Genomic DNA, 17,250 nt, shown 5'->3' with positions numbered 1-17,250 from the left:
ATCCTCCCTCTCTGCCCTGTGGCCCGTCGCTGTTCTTTCTTTTTGTCCATCTCTCTCAATCTGGTTCCCTCTCCTTTCGCCCTTTCTGTCCCGTAGCCCATCGCTCATTTTTTTCCCTGTGCCTCATTCACTGTGGCTCCCTTTCCCTATTTTTCAGTGCCCCCTCTCTGCTCTGCAGCCGATTGCTGTTGTGTTGGGTTTACTGGCAAGGTTCCGTTAGCGGCGGGAGGCAGGGGCTGCAGGGGTGGGTTCTGTGAGCAGACACCAGGAGCTGGGCACAGCCACTTCCAGCTCCAGGAAGGATCTGCTGCTGGGCAAAGCTGGGCCCATCAGCAGCGCTGGTGGTGCCTCTCTGATGGCCTGTTTAAGAAGGGCTGAAAAATGCTGCTCAGAGGCTGAGACAGAGGCAGTGTGAGCGTGGAACAGCCCTGCGGACACCAAGGGCAGTGGAGAAGAGGGGGGGAGGTGCTCCAGGCACCAGAGTGGAGATTTTCCTGCAGCCCGTGGTGAAGACCACAGTGACGCAGGTTGTCCCCCTGCAGCCCATGGAGGTCCACGGTGGAGCGGACATGCACCTGCAGCCGTGGAGGAGCCCGCGCTGGAGCAGAGGAGGAGCGTGAGGAGGAAGGAGCAGCAGAGACAACTTGTGCTGAATTGACCGCAGACCCCGCTCCTGTGCCCCTGTGTTGCTCCAGGCGTGGAGGTAGAGAAGTCAGGAGTGAAGGTGAGCCCAGGCGGGGGGAAGGTATTCTTTAGATTTGTTCTGACTTCTCATTATCCTACTCTGGTTTTGATTAACGATAACTCAAACAAAAACAATGCCTAAGTGGAGTCTGTTTTGCCTGTGACAGTAATTGGGGAGTGATCTCTTTGTCCTTTTCTTGACCTGCAAGCTTTTATGTTGCGTTTTCTCCCCCTGCCTTGTTGAGGAGGGGAGTGATAGAGCGGTTTGGTGGGCACCTGGCAGCCAGCCAAGGCCAACCCACCACAATCTCCTCCTATCAGGCTCTCTGTCCCTAGTTTTCGGTCCTGTATTTCTTGTACCCCATTGCTTTTGGAACTTTACCTCTCCGTCCCTATTTTTTTTAAGTCTTGTGTATGTTTCTTGAACCCAGTTGCTTTTTAAATTTTCTTGCTCCCTTTCCCTCTCTCTCTGTTTCCCTGACCTAATTTTAATTTCTTGCCTGTGTTTCTTGTACCCCGTCGTCCTGTACCCCGCCACTTTTCCGTTTGATTTCTACATCTCCCTCTTTCTATCTCCCTGACCCTATGTGTTAGTTCTTGCCTATGTTTCTTTTCCTTTGTCACTTTAGAATTTTTCCCTTTCCCCTTGTCTTGTCTCCATCTTCTTGTCCCGCTGTTCCCTTCCACCTCTCTCTCATAAGTGTTCCTCCATCTCTCTCTCCCTATTTTTTTCCTTAGTCTCTCAGCTCTCCTCTCTCTACACTGTTGTCCTGCTGCCTGTCCCTCCCTTGTTTGCAGTGTCCTGTTTTCTGGCTCCCTGTCCTCCACGTCTTCTCTATGTCCCTCTGTCCTTCCTCCTGCTTTTCCCTTTTCTCCCACTGTCATGGCCAAGAGTGTGCAGTCTTGTGCTGGCGACTGGTTGTACCAAAACCTGAAGAAGGTGGAAGGCTATGTCCCTCCCAGTGTCACCCAGGCTTAGGTCCAGCAGGCTTAGTTAGGTCCAGGGCATGTGGCCCTTAAAAAGGGGAGCAGAGATTTGGAGGAGACCTTGAAAAAGGTCCCTGAAACCTGGCCATGGGGAAGAGTTTGTTCCTTATGTCAGGTATCTTACTCGATTTCATGCCCTTTCAAAATTGCTGTATTTCAGTAATTGAAGAAATTGTTATTCTGCTTGTCTAGGGCAACTAAACTTGTCGTATTGTGCTGCATCCACTGGCCAGCTGAACTGAAGAAGGGTAGAAGTCTTCAAGGGAATTACACTCCTGCAAGCAAGAGTGACTCTGCTAAGTGCTTTTCCCAGAGGAAAAGCAGCAGGATTTTGGTTATTAACTGTTGTGCTTGGCCGCAGCCGGCCAAGCTGTGTCCTGGCTGGAGAACCCCGATGTGCAGAGTGGTGGCACTGGTCTCCCCAGCCCAATGGGGAGAGCAGATGGGATCTGGAGGGGTGAGCTATGGGCAGGGGACACAAATGGAGACAAGCCTTGTCACCTCACTTGGCAGTCTATTAGCTGAACCAAGCGTGACAAATTAGGCTCCACTGTCAGTGGCAGCCAGTGCCACGCTTCAATTTTTATCTTTTCTGCTGGCTTTAGAGGCCATGTCTCTTGATTTCAGTAGAACATCCCCTTGATGGTGCTCTGGGGCGGAGGCTAAACCAAAGTGGTGCCTGTGCTTTTGCCAGGGAGATGCTGGTGCTGAGGTGCCAGGAGGAGGCTGGTTGTTGGTGAGAGCATCTAGCCAGCCTCGGGCTCTGATCTCCCCCCTCCTCCTGGGGCTTGGGGTGCTTTTGGGCTGTCTTCTGTCACTGGCAGCCTGTGTGATAAAGAGTAGCTTTGAAATGAAGAACACGGGGTCCCCCACCTTGGGACTGCTGGGACAGCTGGGACAAGGCTCTGTGCACAGCTGAGGTAGGATGGGGCTTTATTTCCCCTTCATGTGCAACCTCTGTGAGGAGCGATGGGTCAGCCTGACGAGGTGTGAATGCTATCTTGCTAGAACTGGGCCTTGGTAAAGCACAGCTGCATTTTTAATGTTGAGTTCTGGTTCCTCATTCACTTGCGCAAGGCTGGAACGACCAGATCCCTTTAATTAACTGGTGCTGAAGTAGCTTCCGGAGAACTGAGTGTGGTGGCTCCTCAGTTGTCCCTCAGGGCAGCCATCCAGCCGTCTCTCAGATGCACGCTGGTTATAACCAAATGTTGGCAGCTCTTCTTCACAATGAAATCTGGCCTGGGAGAAGCTAACGATCTCAGCATTGAACTTCTTGATTGAGTGATTGATCCCAACGCTTGCCTAGAACTCAGGGACTCTGATGTCCAGTAGTGTAAGTCCCTACAGGGGCAAAAATAGCCACCATCTTTGCCTATCCAGTGCATACAGCTATTGCATCATTTTCCGGAGCATTCAAGGATAAACAAGTAGCAGGGATGTTATCAGAAGTTAGAGCGTGGTCTTCTAAGTGGAGGAGTTTTTTTAGTGTGACTCTGAGAGATTTCTTGTCTCTGGGACACAGCCTGGATGGGTGTAGGCAGAAGCTGACCTAGAAACCCGAGTGAATCTAGCCCAGCAGAGCCTTTTGGTCCTGGCAGGTCTCCTGGTCAGCGATGCCCTGTGCTGCCCCTTGGACCCACACCAAATGCTACCTGAAAGAATGAGGACACGATGCAAATTGTGCTCCTCTGGAGCGGGCTGTTGGCCTTGCAGGGCCTGCTGGGTCTGCGCTGGGCCACTCTGGGAGATTCAGAGTCTGGCTCCATCGAGACAGCCTGTCATTGTTCCTCAGTAATAGCTTCTTGGGTACAATTTACTGCCCGGCTTGTGGCCAAGCTTTGATAAATGAGCTTTGTCAGAGAGCAGACTTGCAGCTTCACCTCTGGAGCAGAGCTGTCAGGTCTCCTTTTCAAGCGAGCTACCCTGTCTCAGCCTGAATCAGAGGAAGAGTTGTACATTGATGTCAGTGAGAACCTCCCGCCCAGCAGCTCGGTAGGAACGTGTTTGCTGGGTGGCCCTGGGCCGATGGCAGCGCAGTGGCTGCCTCCGAGGCCTGGCGATCAGCTACGGGTGGGATGCAGGAACAGCAGAAGAGGGTTGGTGGGATCCTGTGTGGTCAGTGAGTGTTCACCCTGTGCCAACTGCCTTCCTCCATCCCATTCTTACCTAAGACTTTCTTTTGCAGCTCTAGAGGACAAATTAAATGGAGCTGGGTTTATCAGTTTTGCCAGCGCCTGGAATCCTTTTGATGCCTTTGGCGTGCTCCATCCTGGGATGCAGGCGTGCAGACCTGACCTGCTCTCCGTGCTGGGCACAGCCAGCCTAAGGAGACGCCGTAGCTCAGGCACCTACACATACTGCGGGGACGCTGAGTGCTCACCGGGCTGTTGCTTCCCTGGCCTCCAGCTTGTCTTACCCTTGTTAACAGAGGTTGTTCTGAGGGGGTTATTTAAAATGCTTCCCATGACTTTGGTTGGAGTGCTGCTTGGTTTCCTGATGCTTCTCTCCCTCGGGCTGGCTGGTGTCCTGTTAAAGCTCAGTGCTGCCAGCCTGACAGATGGAAACTCAAGCGGACTTCACCTGGATCTAGCCTTGCTTGGCTTGTGTCAGGCCTCCAAGCACAGTGTTGGTTTCTATTAAAAAAAAAAAAAAAAGGAAAGCCCCCTTCTGTTACAATACTGCAGAGTTTTAGGTGAGTAGTGCCTGTCGTCCCAAACCCAGCACTGAACTGTGGGGTGCAGGTACCATCAGCACAGTGATGGACACTTGGAAGGCGTACATCTAGGCCCTGGTGCATTTCGTGCTGGACAAGGTGCATTGCATGCAGCTTCTCTTCTGCGAGCAAGCTTGCTCCCTGTGACTGTGGTTTTAGATGGGCTGGGGGTCCAGCACCCTTATTGCCCCATTTGTAGAGGGAGGTCCAAGAGAAACCCGAGGAGGAGAGTGCTTGGGAAGCCGGGGCCGTGTCCACAGGGCACTTCTTGCAGTTTTCTTTGTGCTTATGACTTTACTGCCCTGCTGTAAACACTTAGAGCTGGATTTTCCAAACGCGGCCACTGTTGTCGGGAAGCCAGGAGAGAGAAAGCAGCTTCTCTTGTCGCACACTCCAAAAGAGAGGCTGGAGGGGGAATAACTCTTTGAGGATGAGCATCCCTTGGGTTGGGCAAAACTGGGTTAGTGAAGTGAGTCTATTAAAGGAAGGTAAAATAGAGGCTGTATAAGCTCCTGCATAGCTGCTGTTTCCAGACACGGTAAAATTAAGCCTTTGTGGTTTTTACCCTCGTATCTTTGGTCTTTCCTTTTCCTGCCCTCCCCCAGGCTCCCTGGTTTCCATCCTGTTTGCCCTGTCTTACAGTCTGGCAAATGCTCATGCTGGAGGATTGAACCCAGTAAAGGAGTGATCCCCTCCGAGGCAGAGTTGTCTGTGGCTGTCATAGCAAGCTTGGACGACACTGAGAAGTTCAAGGACAAGGTGAACCTGTACATCGAGATCAGCTGTACCTACGTCATCCCTGTCCGGGCTGTTGGCATCGGCACCACGATTGTCACCGACGAACGATTTGCTCCGGAGCTCAACTTGGGACCGCACTTCAGGTAGGGTATCTCTCAGCTCCCACTTCTCCCGTGGGCTCAGCAAGGAGGAGTTTGGCTGTAGTCCTTCAGGCTGGTTCTTTAGTGCTCAAGGTCCTGGCTCTGTTTCACTGAAGCCCCAGGGATTCCTTTAGAGACATTTGATGGCCACTTGAAAGTTCTTAGATACCCTCAAAAGCCATCCAGATGGAAAGCAGTTGCTCAATTGTCACTGAATTGTCTTTAGTTATAAACCATTTGTTTTCTCACTCTACCAAATAAAGATTTGGAGGAAAACAGCAGGTCCCAGAAGCCTCCAGCTGGAAAATGCTACATTACAAGTATAAACCTATTTCCCTTTGCAATAGCATTGCTTGCTTTTCCATTCGCTATGGAGTAGCATCTCGCCACAACAGCAAACCTTGGTGGGTAGCTCGTTACCAACCCCTCAGCTAAATGAATGGTGCTGTTTTGTTTCCCTTCTGCCCAGCAGTCCTGGAGGAGCAGCAGAATTTCTTTGCCCTGCATTATGCTTCAGTTCACTCCTCTTTCCCAGCTCCCCTGCCAGGCTGCTCTTTATCAGACGCAGTCGCCCTTCCCTCGTTTCTCCTGCTGGCTTTCCTGGCTGCCTGCACCGCAGCAGCAGCCCGAGGCACAGGCAGGTGAGGTGGCTGCAGGACCAGCTCTGAAAGGGAGAGGGGGAGAAGCCCGCTGAGGTTGGGTGGGATAAATTGGGAGTGTTAATTGAAAGAGCTTCGCTCGAAGGAGGGGATTCACCGATCTTAATGCCTGTGTCTGAAACTGCGCACGTTCTTATAAATGAGAGAAAAATAAGGCTTTTCAAAGTGCTGTTTGCCTTGTGTTGGAGACCTCTTGGGATGAGAAGAATGGTCTTCTCAGTGTCTGTTCCTTTCCCTGGCTGCAAAGAGGGTCCACAGTGCTCTGATACTGAAATTTTGGGGTAGAAAGGAGAGGTTAATCCTACCTTAAGCGTTTAGGATAGATTTGGGGAGGGGGCTAAATATGCACCCACAAGCCATCCACATAAGCAGGGACGTTGCAGGGAGGGTGGTGCTGTGCTCTGTGCAGCCACAAATTTGCTACACAACAGAGGGGACAATGTCAATGGGATCAGTGCCATTGTCTTCTGCCACCCTTCATGTCTTCGCCTGCATACTGGGTTTGGAGTTGTTGCCATCGCTGTTGGCTGTGGAGCTGCCACTGGATGAGCTGAGATGGGACCCAGGTAACACCTCAGATAAGTTGGGCTTTCCCAGAGCCACAAATTCTGCATCTACCCAAAGCTTCTCCAAACTTTTAGCTGTTGCTGTCCGCAACATAAACCATTTCATACTGAGCTGGTACACATCATTTTTACCAGTCTGTTTCAAAGACTAGTTTGTTCTGTGCTGTCACTTCTGTGTTTGTATTTAGCTGCTTGTGGCAGACAGGCGTTTTGTCAGCCTCATATTCTGTACCTTTCAAAAAACCCCAGTCGCTGTTCCAGAAACATTTCCTGGCTGTGCTCAGATTTATAGAGGGTAAAAGAATTGCTCCAGACTAGCCTGCAATTAGTGTTTCTCTATCTGAAGGAATCAATTTCCATTGAATATCCATTTTGGCTTATATCGGCTCCAGTTATTCATCCCTTGTTGTTGCTTCATTCCCCCTCAGCAGCTAGACCCGGTCCTGCTGCTGTGTTCGTACTGGGGAAGCTTCTGTTGATGGTGTGTTCTCATAGTGCTTTTGTGTTCCTAAAACACGAAACCAGCTGCACCGTTCAGGCAAAGGGTGCTGTGTTGGGGGCGATGAGAGTTGGATGCTCCCTGAGGGGTGGGGGGATGAGAGGGCTAACATGGGTGCCAGGGCAGGGGCCTCACCAGCGAGGCCAGTGGTGCCCAGGTCACCAGATGAGTCCATACACCCTGCAGCTTCCCAATAGTATCTTCAAAGGAAGCCACCTGAGGCAGCAGCTCCCCAGGGGGAGGTGAGATGGCAATGAAGCTGTTCCTCCATCCCCGTGCAGCCAGGACAAGGCCAGCTGAGCATCCGATGCAGTGAGAGCTGCAGGAAGCACCTTGGAGAAATGCTCTGATTATTGAGCACCAAAGGCTGGTGATGCTCTGTCCACAGCAACTGAGGTGGTGATCTTCAGGAAGCTTTTCCTTGCTGTAGGCAGAGAGACCAGCTGCTGGATGGTGATAAACTTAGGGGCAGCCAAGGTCTGACGTTTGCTGAAGCTTTGATCTGGGTCAGCCTTTTTGGAGGTGATTTTATTGCTGAGCGTGCCGTCAGAGAACGCCGTCAGGGTGCTGAAGCGGGGCAGCCGCTGGGAGACAGCAGCTCCCGTGACGTTTTCCCTCTCTGCTTCTCTCCTAGCCTGGATCCCTGTCGTTACCGCTTCAAGATAACGAACAAAGGGCGATGCACCCATCAGCTCTACTGGACAACGGAAGGTTTTGCCCCGTTTCGCCAGCGTGATCGCCCCCCTGCCAGCAGTAAGGCCAAGGGCAGCAGCTCCTCCCAGAGGCCCCAGCCTGCCTGCCCTGTGTTTAAGCTTCGACCGCTGAGGGCAGAGCTGATGCCGGGCAAGACCGTGGAGATGATGCTGGAAGGCTCCTCCAGCACTCCCCAGGTGAGGTCCCTCACGAGGGCTGTCCCTTCCCCATCAGATCACCTCCCCTGGGACTTCTTCTGCGGCCCCTTGACATTTGCCTGCGAAAATGAGCAAGTGCTTTCAAGAAACTGTTTTAAGGCCACAAGTTACCGTGGCAGCCCCAGTGGCTTTCCTTGCTGGCCACTGTCAGTTGCTAAGGCTTTTTTGTGTTGCCATAGCTACCATAAACCCAATTTGCTGATAGCAGAACGCGGGCTGAAGGAAGTATTGCTGCTTCAGGGGCCAATGGCAGGTTACAAGGTGTTGTGTGCTGAGGCAGGAAAGGAGGGCAGAGAAAGTAAGTTCACTGAGACGATGAATACAGGCAGAAAGTAAATTAAAAACTGCCAAGTAATGTATCTGGGGGAGCAGTGAGTAAAACCACCTGCGAAGGGAGGGAGTGTCTGGGAGCAGCATCATTTTTCCTCTGTAGACAAACGTGGGCAGAGGGCTTGTCCAGCGCTGAGTCCTGGAGGAGAAAAACGAACACAGGGTGTCAGCTCTCATGATCGGAGTGGCGTTCGTCCACATGGGAAACAGTGCCCAGGGATCATTATAGTTGACAGTTTGACTTTTGACAATATTTCCGTAAGAGCCTGCCCCAGTGTCCCAAGGGCAGTCGGGTCTTGCAGCACCCTTGGGTGGCAGCTCAGAGGGGAACATGTCAGCAGGGTCCCTGGGTGCCCTTCTTCCCAGGGGAACCCAGCTCTGCGGAGAAGCTGCCAGCTGACCCTCGTGTGCATTCCCTGGCTTCAGGACCACTGGGCACAGATGTTTAAGCAAATGTGAGATAAATCTGCATTAAGCTTCTGCTGATACTGGTGTTTTGAAAGGTGTCTTAAAGAGTTACCTTAGGGGTAGCTTGAGGCAGACTTGATTACTCCCCTGGGTGCCTGCGATGGGACTGTCCCTGTGCAGTTCTGAGCCCAGAGGTTTTGCTGAAGAGGGGAAAAAGGTACCAGAAAGAAAATAAAGTGATCAGGGCACTGGTGAGGGTGTCTTGCCTGGAAGGCCAAAAGGGGATCTGTGAGCTCAGCTGTGGCTACCTGGCTCCTGCAGTCAAAGCCAAGACCATGGGAGCAGACTTTCCACCTTCCTGAGGCCTTGAGAACTTAATACTCTGCAGGTTGGCCAGAAGCCCAACTCCCTGCATTGCACATGCAACACAGATTATTTTGAAGTCTGTAGGCTCTGAGGAGGAGCTATGTTGTGGTGTTGTACCAGAGGGAAGAGTGAGGAATGAAGGGAAGACTTTGAGGAAGTGAAACCATGAGAAATCAGGAAAAAGTCTTGAATGCAAAAGCATCCCACTTAAGCAGAGGGTTTTTATGTAAAGTGCAAGACAAGTCTTTCCTGGGGAGACTTCTTTTAAAACCGGCTCTAGGAGGGCGCAGTACGTCCTAGGAAGGAGTGATCCCTTTACCTGAAGGCTGGCTGGCTATTGGACTGATTTTTTTTTCCCAAGGATGCTTTCCACTCGGCTTCCAAGGAGGGTTTGCTGCCGTTGGCCCTTCTGTCACCTCTTTCTCTTAATATAGTTCCAGACTTTTTTCTAATTAGTTCCTACAGCTTTCTGTAAGCCTTATGCTTGGCAACAGGACAAACCAAACCAATAATCCTTTGGGGCAGGGGTTATCACAGCTGTAGGCAACACGTCACTCGCGAGTGCCGTTTGTGGCTGTTGGGGTGTAGCATTACGGGCGTTTGAGGGCAGAATAAATAGGACGCTGCACAAAGAGAAAAGGGGGCAATTGAGGAGACCAGGGACTGTAACTGTGTGGCAGTAACACGGCCCGTGGCTGGGTGGCCAGCAAATGCAGGGTGTTTTCTGGACCCTCTGGGTGATGCGTGACTCTTGCTGCAGGTGGTGAAGGAGCAACTGCTGTGTCACGCCGTCGTGGGGAGCGAGGCAGGGAAGGCACAGATAATGCAAGTGGATGTCACGTGTGAGTTTGTTGCTCCCGTTCTGCAACTGTCCTCCAGAGAAATCGCCTTCCGGATGGAGAAGGTAAGTCTCTGGGTTGCATCCTGGCATTCAGTAGCATGGCTGAGGACTGGAAGCCTGTGGGGCGTGTGTGCTGGTGTTCAAAGGAGGAAGTTAAGCAGCTTCTCCAAGTCCATGGGGCTTTGGCTGTTGGTTTGAGCGGGATGAAGCTTTTGCCGTTAGCCCTGAGATCGTCATTTTGCTCCTCTGGGGTCGGGGACAGTCTCAGTAGCTCTGTTCTGCCCTTCTTGATGTGGAAACAGAATTGAGCTGCTGAGCCAAGGGCACGGGGTGAGATGATGTGTGGGGACCCACAAGAACAGCGTGGGCTTTGCACAGCTACCTCGAATGCTGGGGCTGCAGGTGGGAGAGCAGATCGCTGCAGCTGAGAGATGCTAAACCCCCTCCTGCCCTTTCTGAGGTGCTTTGTAAAGTAAGTGAGGTTGTTTTTAGAGATGGGACTGGTTTTCTTAACTTCACCAAAGTAAAACTGAGATTACAGCTGCTCAGAGATCATGGCGGGGATCATGGCCACTTCTAGAGAGCCACCAGTTTCTGTACTTGGTATAAAGGGGAGGTTTTTGAGGATCCTCGGGGGCACGGTGATGTCTTAACACCGATTCTGTAGGGAAGCTGAGACAGACTGAGATTCCTGTCAGCTCCTCAGTCTGATGAGGCAAAACTGTCATCCCTTGTCCCTCTTTGCCTTCTCTGCTGTTGGTATGGATGGTAGCTCTTTGCATTTCCCCAAGCCTTACTTTCTTCAAAGGACCTGCAGATGTCCTTCAGCTGCAGTGATGATAACACCAACGCAAAGCAGGTGCCCTTTGGTCTTCTGATCCTGACTCCTGCATCATCTTTTCCTCTCCCATGAGGTGTCAAAAAAGAGAAGATATTTCATTATTTAGTTCCTGTGTTTTCAGGTCTCTTCTCTGGTTCCCAGGCTTTCAGAGAAGCATGAATTCCTGTGAGCAGGCAGTTCAGCTTTTAATAAGAAGCTTCTCAGCCACCCCTGATGTCTTGCCTGTGGTCTGCTTGATGCCACGCGCTCCGATTTTTCAAGTGCTGTGACACTGCAGCTGTTTGATATCAGGACATCCAGAACTGGTTTCCCAAACACTGTTCAGTTTATGTAAACCATGCAGGAAGCCCAGAGCAATGCATAAACAGGAAGAAATAGCTTAGGTTGAGCTTAGCTTTGAGGCTACAGACACCTTGTCGCTGTAGCAGGGGCAGCAGGAGACACGTTGCAAGCGGACTGTAGAGGTTTCTAGCTGGCTGTATGTGCCTTGAAGTGTTCAAAGCTAACCTTGGGCTACTGCAGGCTCTCCACTATGGGCCAAATCCTGCTTGCTTTTCTCCTCTGACTAACATCACTGCTTTTGTGAGGCTACTAGAACCGATAAGGTTGTAAGAAATGACTGTCTGTGAGTGAAGATCGTCTTGTGCCATTGTGCCCAAGAGAGCATACAAAACTGGAGACAAACGGTCTGGGTTCACTTTCTGGTTTTGATCTTGTTCAGGCAGCTGCCTCCTCTCAGCGTCCTGTTCCCTCGTCTGTATGCAAGACTGTTTCCCTGTCCCCTGGGGGATGCTGTGGTTTCTGAACATGAAAAACATCCGATATACTTAGAGAAGAACCTTCTTGAAGGGTAGAAACTAATAAAAATAGTAAAGAGAGATGTATGCACCTTTGAGGTTGAAAACTTTGAAATGCATCGGAAGGGGAAGGAGATCCATGGCCACTTCAGGTTATTTTTCCCTTGTCTCCTGTTTCTGTAGCAACCCAATGTTGTCCTGACTCTTCAGTACAAGCCTCTCTTTAAAAAACGTCTCCTCCCTGCCGCTCAGCATTGTCCTGGCCTTAGGGCAACCCTTCTTAATCTGCGAGGTGGACCAGCAGCCCCTCCCTGCAGACGTTCAGGTGAGCAGCCACCGACCTTCCTGCTGGGGGCGTTTGCAGAGGGAGGAACGTGGTGGTGCGTTTGTGGGGGGAGGTCCTCTAGCAGACAAATTTATTCCTTAGAGTCAGCAGTAGACTCGCCTGAACTAAATCAGGTTTGAAATGAGCTGCTGAAGGAAACAAAATATACCTGAATTGGGAAGATTCGTCCTGGCTCTGAGACATGAGAAGGGAACAGACAGCGAGGTCTGGGCAAGCCATGTGGTAAAGGTGTCTGCTGGAAACCATCCCAGCTCTCCAGCAGCCGTCCTCAGATAACCTCCAGAGCAGCTTGCTCTCCAAGGGCAGCCCTGCTTTCAGGAAGGCTGAGGACGCTTCTCCAGCTGCTGCCTGGCACCTGCCCCACTGTCAGTAGAAGCTGTTGGACATGGACTCTGCTAAACACGTGTTGTTGTGGGCATGGCCGCCACTTCTGTGCTGTGCCAGTGAGTAGCCCCTGCAAGGGCGAGGCAGCGACGCTGTGTCACTTGTGCTGTGAGGTGAAGGAGTTCCTCTAGAGGCAGGGCAAAAGGCCCTGGCGTGCCAGAGTGCTGATCTGGTTGTGTATTTAGTGTATAGCTTCTGTGGGTCCAGAACTCAGTAGAACAATATTTATTTCCCTCTTGTATTAGTGCAGAGCACAGTGACGTGAGCCTGAGAGAGTCTCAGACGAGAGTCTCATGGTGCTTGCGGTCAGGCGCACACTGTGCAGAAAATAAGAGATGAACTGAGAAGCCTGAGCTGGGGGTCACACTTTGAACATTGGCGTGTTTTGTGCTATCAGACCCTGGGACTTCATCACCCTGCTGGTTAATACTCTTCATCTCCTTACAGCCCATCAAGCTGGAGATAAGGGAGGAACTTCATCTGTCTATCAGGTTTAACCCTGCTTATGAAGAAGACTTGAGTATCTGGGTAGTGGAGAAGGTTCTGAAGATCAAGTTCCTTGAGCATCCTTGTGAGGAGCTGGTCACCGTTTGGGGAGAAGTCTGCTTCCCGAATCTCCGTATCCAGACTGTGGCCCTGGACTTTGGCTGCATCTTGAATGACACTGAAGATGTGCGTTACGTCGAGATGACCAACTGCAGCCCGCTTCTCGTCCGGTACCACTGGTCGTTCCTGCCAGACGGCCACGTGAGGCAGATGAGGTACGTGCACCTTCGCTCTCTCCTTGAAGCAATTCTTCCTGATCTCCTGGTTGTAACTTGCGAAGCCCAAGGCTGTTTGCCTGGGATGTGACAAATCGCTTTCAACTCTCCCTTGTGGAAATAACACCTATGGGCTGTGGTCAGGCTAGATGCTCGGGGGAGAGTTGATCTCCACCGGTGTGACTCTTGGAAGCAGACAACGTTCTGCAGCCAAGCTGGGACTGTAAAACACTGCCAACGCTTCTCACATAGCCCATGACCCAGAGTCCTGCTCTTTTTCTGGAGCTACAAAGCTGTGCTTAGGCACTTGGACACGCAGATATAGAGCATGACCTCGTGTCCTTCCCTGCCGACCCTGTGTGTTGTCACCTCATGCTAAGAGCCTACACAGGCACTGCCACCAGAATGATGTGCTGCTGTCCCAGTCTCTTGCTGCTGCTTTGCTGTAGCCCCTGTGCTGGTTCCCTGAGAGGGAAAGCTGGTGTGGAAAGCTGCTTTCTCAGACCTTTGTGGCCTGAGGCAAGCGCCACCTCGGTGAAGTGAGTTTTTGTCTGTCGAATTGCACGTCACGTTCACAAAACAGCTACTTAGTGTTTTACAGTGAAGGGGCAGGTTCTGCTGCGGCTGTAGGTACAGCTGTAGATGTTGGTGGGAGCACTTGTCTGGACATACTTGGGAATCCCCAGGGCCATCCAGAGTAAGTCCGTGGTTTCCAAGCCTGAGAGCGATCTTGCAGTCGTGCTGGAGCACACCTATAAACACATTTCTAGCAGTTCCTCCCGCTGTGGCCTCTCTGCATAGTACAAAAGTTGTCTGGGCAATTTTAATTACAGTAGCAAATGGGTTTTCCATAATGCCCCAGGAAACCGAGCAAAGTTAACTATTGTGCCTTGAAGTGCTGCTATTATGAATAATAGAGATCATCAATAAAGAGTTTTGTTTAGGGAATTGGGATTTGGCTCAGAGGAGATGACCTATTGGGAACTGGAGATTAGCTGTGGCTATGAGGAGGGCTTGGGGGAGAAGACCTGGGCACTCGGGTAGCCCATGCACAGCTAGGTCTTACCAAGCAGGCTTTAGCGTGGCCCTTGATGCATGGCACCTTCCAGAACAGACCCTGAAAGGAAAGTCTGCAAAAGCAGGTGGAGGGAGATGGGCAGGGAAGGAGGAGCAGGACTGTGTGTGGTTTGGCAGCAGCAGGGAAGCGGTTTGCTTGGTGTAACAGAGAAGTGGCCTCTTATTTCTCAGAGGTGAAGTATCTTGGAGCAAGGACTGGGTGCCAGGCAGGCTTCGCCTCTGAGGTGGCAGTCCGGCTGCCCTGAACGGCTGATGGCGAGGCTGTGTACTTGTGAACAGAGACAGTGGGGAGCTGAAGCGAGGGCGAGACGGAAATTTGCTCCCTGTTCCACCCAGACAGGCGGAAAAGTAACTAAAATGATTGCCAAGGAGGGGTTTGGAGCCAGGCGTAAGCGAGCACATGTTGTCAGCAAGTCTGTATGAAAGACGTGAGCCTGGATACTGGGTGGGGCCCAGTGGTGCTTTATTAGGACAGAGGTTGGGGGGTGATGATGTCCTATTTGTAACATGTCTGCAAGCTTCTTCCTTCTCCGCCTTCACCTTCAGCATGGTGACCATCACCATGCACCCTCCATCTCTGTGCCTCTTCCAGCATGGTGCTGCTCTTTTCCCAGCTGGCTTGCTGGCAAGTCAGCCAGCCTGCCCAGGCCTGGGCATGGCACCTTCTGGTTGATGACTGCACGGTTGAGACGGCTTCTGCTGCCCCAGAGCTTCTGACCACTGGTTATGCTGTCATGCGCCTGGAGGACTTTTACCCAGGCCATTGCAATGGAGGTTGGAGTCCAGAACAGCCGCATGGGAATCGCTTTGACTATTGCATTTGGGTTTTCTGAGGCTCAGCCTCCTCCTTTGCACAAGGGTGACAGACCCTGAGAGCTGTCATTTGCCTCAGTGGACTGGGGAGCAGCCCCTGGGGGGTTGGAGGAGCAGATTGAGGGTAGGGGAGGCAAAGGGGAAAGCGCTGCTTGGGTGAAAAGCACTGCGCATCCCACCCAAGGTGCCGTCAGGCAGCTGGCTGTCTCCCTGGCAGGTGACTTCTTGCTCTGCCAGTGGTGTTCAGCTGACAAACCTGGGGAGCAGCCGCCTTCTCTCGTTGCTTTCTGACCATCTTCATTGCCCAAGGACGCAGCGGGAACCCGAGGTGCGCTTGCACTGCCAACAGCGTCCTTCTCCCTAGAAATGCCGTTCCGCCTGTGCTGCTTGGATGGCTGGTGCTTTAATTCCCTCTGGGCAGGAGGCTGCAGCTCCAGGCCCACCTCTGCAGAGCTTTACTCTTTGAGACAAAATGTGGATTTTTGCGGTGGTGGTGTTTGTGGGAGCTGCTCGTTGTCGTAGCCTGGCTGAGGCAGAGCGAGAGTATCAACTGGGGAACTGCTGCTGTTGCTTCCGCTCATCTTTTTGGTGGAGCACTGAGCAGGGAAGCCATTGGATGAAATCTGGGTGGCAGGATGGGCTGTTTACTCCTGCTGGTTTGCTGTCCTGCTGTCACTGCATGTGGCAATGATGAATGAGTAAGGTGACATAATTTTCCAGACCTCTCTTCTCTCTAACTTCTCCAGCTGTTTCTCAGCCGTCATTCTTTTCCTGCTTCCTGCAAGCTGTGCACCAAACAGCTTTCCCTAGGGGGAAATTCATCCGAACGCACTGGCATTGTCCTGCCCAAGAGTGCCATCTGTAGGAGCGCTGTGCTCTTTCCTGGTGCATCCCTGTCTTCACAGGGTGGCTGAGAAATCTGTAAACTCTTAGGAGAAGAGGCTCAAGCCAAATTTGAGTCCAGGTGCCAAATGGTCACATGTTTTGGGGTGTAAATGTGCACTGGGGAGTTTTGTGCTGATTCCTTCTAGTCCAAGGAGCCTCCTAGTGCAGAGGTGATGGAAAGCCCAGCTTTCCTGCCGGTGCCATCATCAGCCCTGAGCTGGCTGCTGCCGAGACAGGGATTTGCAGCAAAAACCCTTGCAGAGAACAGGGATTTTGTCCTGCGTAAGGCTGGACACTCACAAGACAGCGAAACTGATGCTTGTCCTTCTGTACAGCCGCTCTTTCCCCTCGAGAGGCTGGTATTGGGGTGGTGGCTGGACAGTGTGGGGTTTGGGTGGATTTCAGATCCCTTGCTGCTTACTGGCTGGTTTAAGGCAGACAAGGAGAGCACCAGTCAGGGAGATTGTTTCCCAAAACATCATCACAAATGTCTTTTTCAGAAAGGGTGGGATCTGCCCGGCATGTGCCAGTGCTCTGTTTTCCTGTTGTATCACTGAGGAGGCAGGAGACTATCCCAGTGTGGAGCAGAAGCGATGCTTGCTGCTCCTCTCAAAGCCAAGTGGCCAAAGCCAGTGTTTTGGTTCCCAAATCGTTTCTTTGCCCGCAGCCCCAGCTCCCCGTGCTCTAGGTGAGGAGCCTCTCCATGCTGTGATGAACTCTGTTAAATGTTTAAAAAAAAAAAATCCTCTCCCATCCAGCTGGCCCATCTCTTCATCCCTGAAAACAGCCACAGCGTGAAGAACTGCTGTTCTGCTGACCTTGTAGCTGCCCAGGAGACAGGCGACGCTCTGCAGGGGCAAGCGAACGCCTTCGTCCCCTCCAGTCCTGCTTTGATTTTCCACGGGGACGGTGCCGAGGTCTTGCTCGGGGTCCCCTGGGGGGTCCCAGCAGCAGGCACAGGGAAGGCTGCAGAGGAGCTCAGCTGGGCCAAGCCTTGTTCTTGTGTGCAGCTGCAGGAAGGACAAGTCAGGTGGGACCTCTCAGGTTAGGAAGAGCAGAGCCTCTAATCCAAACATGAAAACCAGCCTTAAATAATTAGCTACAAAGCTAAAGAGAAATCCTCATTTGGGAGCACATCATTGAAGGCACCGAATTCCCAGCTGGGAATGAAGCAGCCAGGTTGCTGTAGAACATCTGCCTTGTTTGGCTGGGGGGGGAACACTTGCAGATAGGCACGGTGCCAGGCAGGCAAGGTTCGAGTGTGTCCATCCATTTGGCGTTAGAAATACAAACAGAGTTACTGTGAGTGCCTGCTGTGATGTGCACCAGGGAATGTAACCTGAGTCACCTGGGAATGTTTGAAAATGTGAAACCATTTACTTTTACTGGCAGATGTTGGGCAGGCTATGAACAGCTTGTTTTAGGAAGGAACAGAGCTGAGTTTGAACTGCTTTGCTTGAATCATTTGCCACATTGGTCCTCAAATGGTTTGTGTTTAGAA

General features: G+C 51.9%; 1 pseudogene; it reads left to right on the top strand.

The window, feature by feature from the left end:
• The first annotated feature begins 3,519 nt into the window (after nt 1-3,519).
• Nucleotides 3,520-17,250, top strand: part of LOC147412343 (axonemal central pair apparatus protein HYDIN-like) — a 65,006-nt pseudogene continuing 51,275 nt past the window's right edge.

The sequence above is a fragment of the Leptosomus discolor genome, unplaced genomic scaffold (genome assembly GCF_034619465.1).
Source record: "Leptosomus discolor isolate bLepDis1 unplaced genomic scaffold, bLepDis1.hap2 HAP2_SCAFFOLD_82, whole genome shotgun sequence".
Lineage (NCBI taxonomy): Eukaryota > Metazoa > Chordata > Aves > Leptosomiformes > Leptosomidae > Leptosomus > Leptosomus discolor.
This window is presented reverse-complemented; position numbering and strand designations above follow the sequence as displayed.